Here is a 10,120-nt window from a genome sequence, read left to right as displayed (position 1 = left end):
ATTGTGAAATTGTGAAAATCAAAGCTGTAAGCATGGCAGCTCTGCTTATCCCTACATGCCGCTCATCCCTTACAATGCAATAGAAGGTCATGTTGTGACCTTCTATTGTGAAAGTGTATCCTTTCTTAGCAAAAAAAAGGTTGAAACTGCTCCTTCTTTTGACAAGGAAGGCCTTATTGATTTTCACCAGAGAAAAAAAGGAAAGTATAAGATTTCCCCACTCCCCTCCCCCACTTGCTTCCTTCTTCTGTGGATGTATTTGGAACATAGTTAAACTTTAATGATTATTAATTTAAAAATGGAAATATTATTAAACTAACTAATATGGACCTTGTCTAGCTCAAAACTCAACAGATGTTAATTAAAGCTTTTTTGAAGAAAGACACTCCTTTGTGAGCAGAAGAAGTTGGGGGAACTGGCATGTCTCTTGCTAGAGTTGATTGGCCATAATTGCATGGCTGTGAAAGAACTACCTGCCTCCTGTCATAGGTCACAGGCCCCACTGTCAGGACCTTTTGCTAAAATGGACACTATGGTGGCACCTAGTGACCCAGACTACTACAGTTCAGCCGAAGTGGCCAGCTTGGGGAGGAGTTCTTGCAAAACTAGAGCTTTACGGAACTTTATTGAGTTTTTTCCCAAAGTAAGACTTCAGCCAGATGGCCCACCAGATCCTCAATGAGAAACCCAAGATTCCTCTGACATCCAACAAGGTCCATCAGGCATGTTGGATAGGCTGATTTTACAGGTTCTATCTCCTGGTGAGATGGGCTGACACTAGCAAATCAGAAAGTAACTAGAGAATGATTTCATAATAGCAACAGAATGAAAGTGATGTTCTCTGAAACTAGATATGTTGCAACTGCTACAAGACAAAAACTATTGTTTGACCCCTGGTATGCATTGGAGGTGTAGTAATTTGGGGCAAGTTCATTTGTTGCCATGATGGCCATAAACTCCTGGACTACCTTAGACTTAAGGCTATCAGATACAAAGTTAAACTCCCCATGATGCAACAGCCTCAGGGTCTCTATTGTCAACCTAACAGCAGATCCAGATGCCCAAGCAGACATGATGCCGATCAACAGGAAATATACCAGCAGCAATCAAAATTTCTGTCTAGAGCACAAATCCAACCGAGGGGTCTCACATCCAGTTTGCACCAGGAGAGGAGAGGAAAGGAGAGGAGAGGAGAGGAAAGGAAAGGAAAGGAAAGGAAAGGAAAGGAAAGGAAAGGAAAGGAAAGGAAAGGAAAGGAAAGGAAAGGAAAGGAAAGGAAAGGAAAGGAAAGGAGAAAGGGAACGAGGGAGAGAAAGACCTTTAATTCATCATGATCCTGACTTCTTTCCTTGTTTTAATTATTGAACACAAGTGTCCACTGAACGTTTAACAGCTCATGTCAGAGAGTAGTGACACTTATTTTGGAAGTCCATAAACAAAGACTTTACATCTGTGTCTTTGGTGTCCCCATCCAGATATAAGGTGAAGTTCTGGAGCAAGATGCCAAAGAACAGGAAGAGCCAGGGCCTCTCCTTGACAGGCCCTCTTCCCTGAAATAGCAAACAAGAAAATAAAGCTTGCTTGCTTGCTTGCTTGCTTGCTTGCTTATTCATTCATTCATTCATTCATTCATTCATTCATTCATTCATTCATTCATTCATTTGACAACAAGTACAAGGAATAGTATAGACATAGACAAAGTATAGACATAGACATGGACACATAAAAAAAATTGGCACAAATAAAATGAAATAAATAAGCAAAACATAGCCATAAACACATAAAATGAGTACATATAAATGGGAACAGTAGGACAGGGATGGTAGGCACGCTGGTGCACTTATGCACAACCCCTTATGGAACTCTTAAGAAACATGAAAGGTCCACGGTAGACAGTTTAAGGTAAAAGGTATGGGGATTAGAGAGACTAACAACTGGATCAGGTAGAGTGTTCCAGACATTTACTACTCTATTGCAAAACTCATATTTCCTATAATCAAGATTAGAGCGAATTACATTGAGTTTGAATCTATTGATAGCCCTTGTGTTATTGTGGTTGAAATTAAAGTACTCATTTACAGGTAGGACATTTTGGTGAATAATCTTATGAACTAAGCTTAGGTCAGAATGTAGACAGCATGGTTCGAGGCTATCAAGGCCTAAAATTTCAAGCCTGGTGGTATAGGGAATTTTATTTAGAGCAGAGGATTTGATACTCTTCTAGTAAAATATCTATGGACCCTCTCTAATGTATTGATGTCTGAAATACAGTGAGAGTTCCAGGCAGGTGAGCAGTATTCAAGTATAGGTCTGGCAAAAGTTTTGTATGCCCTAGTTTGAAGTATAGCATTACCAGAGAGAAAACTTCATAAAATAAGATTGACAACTCTTAATGCCTTTTTTGCAATGTTACAGTGAGCTCTAGGCCTTAGATCTTTTGAAATGAGTACTCCTAGGTCCTTGACAGAGTGTGGGTCAACTTTTAGATCATTTCTGGCCAGCAAATATTTGATATTCTTATTTCTATTGCCAATATGCAGGACTGAGCATTTGTTAACAGAGATTTGGAGTTTCAAATTGTTTGACCATTCAGATACATAGTCTAAGTCATTTTGAAGGGTAATAGAGTTGTCTGCGGTGTTGAATGGTTTAACATCATCAGCAAAGAGGACACAGCTGCTTATAATTTGATCACAAAGGTCATTGATATAAAGCAGAAAGAGTGTTGGACCTAGAACGCTGCCTTGGGGAACACCATGTTAACAAGTGCAGGATTTGATAGGGCGCTGCCTATTTTGACCACTTGTTGCCTGTTTGACAAGAATGCAGCTATCCAATTATACAGGGGTCCAGAAATGCCATAAGATTTTAGTTTTATAAGTAGTTTGTCGTGCATTACTGAATCAAACTGGTTGAGTTGAGAGGTCCAAATGTTTTTGCAGTGTATGAGTTGCAGATTACATGGACAATTTTTCCCTGAAACCAAATTGTTTATTAGAGAGTAGGTTATTTGTTGCTAAGTGGAGAGTGATGGATTCCATGACTTTACATGTGATGCAGCAAAGAGAGATTGGTCTTTAATTCTAAACAAGGCTGAGGTCACCTTTTTTAAAGATAGGTATGACTGTTGCTAATGACCATATGTCAGGCAAGGGGCTCATTCTAAAAGATAGTTCATAGATGGTGCTTAGAGGTTCAGTTATGGCGGAGGAAAGCTTTTTAAGAAAGAAGGCACATCAGGACCAATAGATAGAGATGGTTTAAGTTTGTGTAGTGCCCTTATGATGGTATCTTCAGTAAAATCAATGTGGATTAGATCATTGAAATTGGATGAGTATGACTAGGAAATGAGGGGGAGATGCCATTGCTGTTGACAAAGACTGAATTGAAAAAAGTGTTGAAGAGATTAGTTTTATACTCTGGTTTCTCTTCAGATCCTATAAATCTTTCACCTAAAGATTAGTTTTAACGGCATCATCATTACAATCTTCACCATTTGGCCCTTTTAGAGATGGGGTGGTTTTTGAATCTTTTAATTTGGCATTTATGAAATTATAGAAGGCACGATTGGATTTTGTGTGTAACAACTCTTCCTCCTGTCTGCAGTGATAATTGGCATATGGTTTTGTATCGGTTTTTGAAGTTAGCTACATAGCCAGTTTTATTTTTCCACCAAAGTGATTTTTTTTTATTGGAGTTTCCTTATTGACATGGGTAATGTGTTCTTTTTGGCTTTGGATGTTATGTTATGTTTATTGGTACATATAGATTAATAACTCTTTGAACTACAAGTAGAAAAGTGTTATAATAGTCTTCTGAAGTGTTGCAGTCATTGAATAGGAAGTACAATTTAGGAAGTACACCTGCTGGAATTATGCCGGATAAAAAAAATAACATGGATCAGGCCAGCACATGGTAATACATCTAATCTGTTTTAGAAGATGGTACCTGCTGAGAATGGCATGAAAGCATTTCTTTTCCTAAACTGGCTCTTTTCATTCAAAAAATGATCTGGGTTGAACTTCTCTGGAATCTCAATGTACCAAGGAGAGGACTGGCACAACACCCATGTACTAGAAGAGGGAAGTGAGGATCACAATGTACCGAAGAGAGAACTGGTACAACAACTATGTACTAGAAGAGGGTGTTGAGAAAACAGATGACATTAGTTGGTGTTGCTTCATGCAGATTAGAAAGAGCCTCACTTGCCTCAAATAAAATAGGCCGGAGGGGGCAATCTGCAAACATTCTGAAATGGAATGAAGGGAGAGATATTTGGTTTAACTAATTTATTTATTAAATTTATACACCTCCCACTATCCAGGGGCAACTCTAGGCAACTTACAGTTCTATAAATAATGTATATAGATGCATATTTACTAATGCCTTGAATATGAAGTATCTCTCAGTACATAACAGTCATCTTTTATTTTCTTCTGTAGACTATTTTGATTAGTAGTTTTTATTGCCACACCTTGGGAATGTGGTAACCATGGCATTTTGCATCACCAGTTGTACTTCCCATCTCACTCTCCAAAGTGACTCTAGGCAATTTACAATGTCATAAATAATGCATATTAATACATATTTATTCAAACTGCCTTGAACGAACTCTGACTATCTAAACCATCTTTTTTCCTTCTGTAATCTATCTTGATTAGTAGTTATTATCAGCTAACTTTGGGAATATGGTAACCATGGAATTTTATGTCACAGGTTGTTGCCCATGGAAGGGTCTCAAGCAGGGCTGAAATCCAGCAGGTTCTGACAGGTTCTGGAAAACCGGTAGTGGAAATTTTGAGTAGTTTGGTGAACTTGCAACCTTGTAACTTCTGGCTACATGTTGTTTGTATTTTAGGAATGAAAACTGTGTCAAGGGTGGTAAACGAATATAATTTTCCATGAATATGCAGTATGTCTGTGGAGACTCTCAGTTATCCAGGTCATAGTTTTCTCAAAGGTGCTTTTTCAAAAGGCAACCAGACTGCTTTTTTTGTTGAGGAAGAAGAAGACATCTTGCTTCTCATCCAAGAAGCTTCATTGTCCTTACCCAACACTTTTGGCCCTTTTCTCCATAGGTCTTTCTTCTTCTTCTCTAGTGGCCCATCAAGCTTGCCCTTTGAATTTTTCTTGTGGTGCTTTCTTTTCCTTTTTAATTTATTTACTTATTATCTTTCACTTATTTTTTTTTCCATTTGTATTTAATTTTTAACTTTGGTCGGAGGATGGACATGTGTTTATCCCAAGCATGATTAAACATAGTTACTGATGATTAACCTCCTACCTCCACTGCTCTTTCTGTAAAGTAATACTTTCTAACTTTACTTTTGAACTTCCCTCCTCATTTACTAATTTGTTCTTGTTAAAATCTATATTCCTTGGTTCCGGAGACTGAAATCTCAACTCATTAATCAGCATCTATACATTCTAATTTTGTGTGAACTAAAAAAAATCCCCAAACCTGAGAGAAATGGTTGGAAAGCCCACCCTAAAAAAATTTCAGGTTGCCCCCTGTGGTACTTCTTCCTTCATTATGAATTGATTTTCTATGGACTATTTCTCCTGCCAAAATAAACTTGGTTAATAATGAACATTCATATATCTGACCCTGTATAAAGATTTATTGAAAGTTTAAACTCTCTATAAGCATTTGAACTACTAATGGCCAAAGGAAATTGGCAGTAGATAAGAGTGGAAGGAATTCAAGATGGGCTGGACTGTGGGCACAAAGGGACTCATGACACATGTGGACCCTTCCTCTGGCTCTGCCTGGTGTCATCTCCTACAAAAACTCAATACACACTAATTAAACCTTTTTGGGGGGGGAAGAGAAGCAGTCCTTTGTAAGCAAAAAGATTTGGGGTGGTAACTGGTGTATCTCTCGTTACACTTACTTGGCTGTAACTGCAAGGCTGGCAAAGAACCACCTGCCTCCTGTCATTGGCAGAAGGCCCTACTCAGGACTTTCTGCTAAGTTTTATGGAACTTTATGGAGTTTTATGCAACTAAGGACTCAGCCAGATGGCCCACCAGATACTACAACCCAAGTTCCTTCTGATATCCAACAAGTTCCATCCACCTTGTATGGGCTGATTGAACAGGTCCTGGGTCTCCATGAAATGAGTGACACCAGCAAACCAGAAAGCATCCAGAGAATGATTTCACCAAGACAGTAGACTGATAATGGTGTTCTCCAAAACTAGATCTATTGTACCTGCCATATGAAAAAAGCTAGTGTGTGGTCCCTAGTAAATGTTGTATCTAGTGATTTGGAATCTGTCCATATTTTCCATGATAGATACAAACTTAAGGTAAACCGCACCAAACTTGATTGCAGAAAATATGACTTCAGCAACAGAGTGGTCAATGCCTGGAATACACTACCTGACTGTGTGGTTTCATCCCAAAACCTCCAAAATTTTAACCTAAGACTGTCTACTGTTGACCTCACCCCATTCCCAAGAGGTCTGTAAGGGGTGTGCATAAGAGCACTAGCGTGCCTACCATCCCTGTCCTAATGTTTCTTCTATTTGTACCTATTTTATGTATCCAATCCATGCTTATACTTATTACCAAATACGTTCTTGACAAATAAAATAAATAAATAAATAAATGAAATGAAATGAAAAATGAGAGTTCAGCCAAATGCTATTTTCTAAAACTAGAAGAGAGGAGCTAATAGGTCAACACAAGTTCAGCATCCTGTTTCAAATGTAGCTTATTCCACAACATCATTTTCTCATAATACTTCTAAATGAGAATCTTTAATGAAGTTGAAATCTTTAGTATGAATTATATATGATAAACAATATACATACTTCTCCGCCAGGCACTCATCTTGGTCGCGGATAGATGCGGCGTGGTTGTCAGGGGAATTGAGTCAGGGGATACAGAAAGCAGAAATAGGCGTCAATGAGTGGGCAGACCACAACCCTCTTTGGATAACATGGGGAAGCGGAAAATAAGGCCTAAGTGGAGATTGGATATAAGAGTTTTTAAAGATGAGTTATTCTTAAAACACTTAAAGAAAGAGATGGGGTTCTTCTTTCAGGAAAACAACAGGGAGGATGCAAGCCTTTTCAACGTATGGGACACAGCGAAGGCTGTGTTTCGTGGTTTGGTGATTAATTATATGGCAGGGAAACGAAAGAAGGAAAGGGCTGAGCGCAATAAATTATTGGATGACCTGGTAAGAAGTGAGGCTATGTTACAGCAGGATCCAAGCAATATAGGACTTAAAATGAACTTGAAATTAGCACGACACCAAATTAATTTATTAGATCAACAGGATTTGGAGAAAAAAATAAGGTGGATGAAGCAAAGATACTTCGAAAGGGCAAACAAACAAGGGAGGTGGCTCACTTACCGTCTAAATAAAGAAAAGGAAAAGAATAGAATCCATAACTTGAGAGATGGGAAAGGTAATTGGATTACAGGGGAAGAAGGGAAGAAAATAATTGCACAGGAATTTTATACTAACCTATATTTTAAGGAAGATAAGTCTGAGCAGGAAATAAAGAAATACTTAGAGGAATCAGACATACCCAAAATACCAGGTTTATCTAGGGAAGTATTGGATGAAGAAATTACGGAGGGGGAAATCGAAAGGGTCATGGGAAAACAAAAGACAGGGAAAACTCCCGGTACAGATGGCCTACTGATTGAATATTACAAAGCACTTTGGGAAATACTAGGTACGCATATGACTGAGTTATTTAATGGAGTGATTCGGGAGGGACAGACCCCGAAATCATGGACAGAAGCACTAATAACTCTTTTGCCAAAGGACGATAGTGACCTATCTCAGATTCAGAACTATAGGCCCATCTTGCTCCTTAACGCAGATTATAAATTATTCGCAGCAGTTTTAGCAGAGAGACTCAAAGGGTTTCTTAACCAATTTATACATGAAGATCAAAATGGCTTTTACCAGGCAGACAGATTAGAGACAACGTAAGAATAGTTATGAATGTTTTGGAATACTACGAAACCCATATTGATAAACAACTGGCCCTGGTATTCATGGATGCACATAAGGCCTTTGATCGTGTGAACTGGAGCTTTTTAATAGGTTTACTTCAACATATGCAATTTGGAGAAAGATTTATTCGGGCAATCCGTGCAATTTACTCGAAGCAGAGTGCTAAAATTTCAATTAATGGTGATGTATCCGGTCAAATTGATATTGAGAAAGGAACTAGACAAGGGTGTCCGCTTTCCCCGTTGTTATTTATTCTGTCATTAGAACCCTTACTGAGGGAAATTAGACGTAATACAGGGATAAAAGGTCTTTATATCCAAAATCAACAATATAAGGTGCAGGCTTACGCTGATGACTTAGTATTTATATTAGAAGATCCGTTGATATCGGGACTGTGTTTGACCCAGGAAATAGAAAAATATGGTAAAGTGGCGGGATTAAAAGTCAATAGGGAAAAAACTAAAATTATTGCCAAAAATCTGACAGTAAAGCAAGGGAAAGAATTAGAAGCGAATTTGGGGTTCCAAATTGTAAATAAACTAAAATATCTAGGTATTATTATATCAGCCAAATGCTCCACGATCAAAGAAGACAACTATCTGAACCTTCTCAAGAGAACAGGTCAGGATCTAGAGAAGTGGAAGAACATGCAGATATCCCTACTAGGTAGAATAGCAATTATAAAAACTTACATACTCCCAAAATGGATATACCTATTCTATACAGCACCAGCTAGATTGGATAATAATTTTTTTAAAAAACTAAATTACTATGTCCTTAAATTCATTTGGCAAAATAAAAAACCCAGAATCAAACTTAAAATGCTTCAAGAGCTTAAAGAAAAAGGAGGATTTGGTGTTCCAAAATGGGAATACTACTATCAGGCCGCAAATTTAGTCTGGATCAGGGATTTGATATTGTTGAGAAGAAGGAGGTTGTTGATCTTGGAAGGGGAGGGGCTACATCAAGATTGGCATTATTTTCTTTGGCAAAACAGAATCCCAAAGCACAGGTGCCTTGCAGGACATTATGTGAGGAATATTCTAATTGAGTCCTGGAGGAAAATTAAGGGTAAATTTTACTCTTCAATCCCCTCTTGGCTGGTCCCACTCGAAGCTATAACGTATAGGCCTCTATATAACAAAGAAAATCACCTCTCTTACCGGGAACTTTTGGACCCCCATGGTAGTCTGAAATCAAGAAATGAGTTGGAGTTGCAGGGAAGACAATTGGATTGGTGGGCTTATGCCCAAATTTGCTCGAAATTTTAAAAAGATAGGGAACAAGATGGTATTAATTTGAATCAGCATGATCTGGACAATATCATTCTAGGAAAAGAGGACAAAATGTTATCAAGGATATATAAACTTTTAATAGACTATTGGATAGGGGATGAAATAGTTAAAGACTCTATGATTGCCTGGGGGAGAAATATTGGCTATCCAATTGATATGACAAAATGGGAAGAAATCTGGCTTAAACATATGAAATTCCTGTGGACAACATCATACAAAGAAAATGTGTACAAGATGCTGTATAGATGGCACCTTCCACCTGCTCGTCTTTCTAAAATGTATTCAAATCTCTCACCAAACTGTTGGAAGTGTGGGGAGATTGGTACCTATTTCCACATGTGGTGGACCTGCTCCAGGACGACTGAATTCTGGAAAATTATACAGGCATGGATCATGGAAATCACAGGTTATAACCTAATTCTGAAACCAGAGTACTATCTACTGAACATCAGGCCAGACAACATAGGCACAAATATATGGTGTCTGTGTGTATTTATCACCACGTCAGCAAGAATATGTTTCGCCCAACATTGGAAGGGGAAAGACCTGCCGGCTGAAGATTTGATTTTGGAGAAAATTTTGGATTATGCGGAAGCCGACAGACTGACTAAAGCATTGAGAGATCAAAAGGACTCCGTATATTTCCAATGTTGGGACAAAAGGTACGTTTGGTTGAACAAGAGACGCCCAAAAAGTCAAGTATAACCAGGATTATGTTTAATATATGTTAAATCTGATTGAAGCCTACATACCGTAGAAAGTGTAAATATCATGTAAAGTTCCTGTCGCGATCATTTGTTTGACTATTTCTTTTTTTTGATGTATTGTTTTAAATAAATAAAAA

This window comes from Pituophis catenifer, unplaced genomic scaffold, assembly GCF_029215685.1.
Source record: "Pituophis catenifer annectens isolate HBS135680 unplaced genomic scaffold, rPitCat1.0.hap2 SCAF_2, whole genome shotgun sequence".
Taxonomy (NCBI): Eukaryota; Metazoa; Chordata; class Lepidosauria; order Squamata; family Colubridae; genus Pituophis; species Pituophis catenifer.
This window is presented reverse-complemented; position numbering follows the sequence as displayed.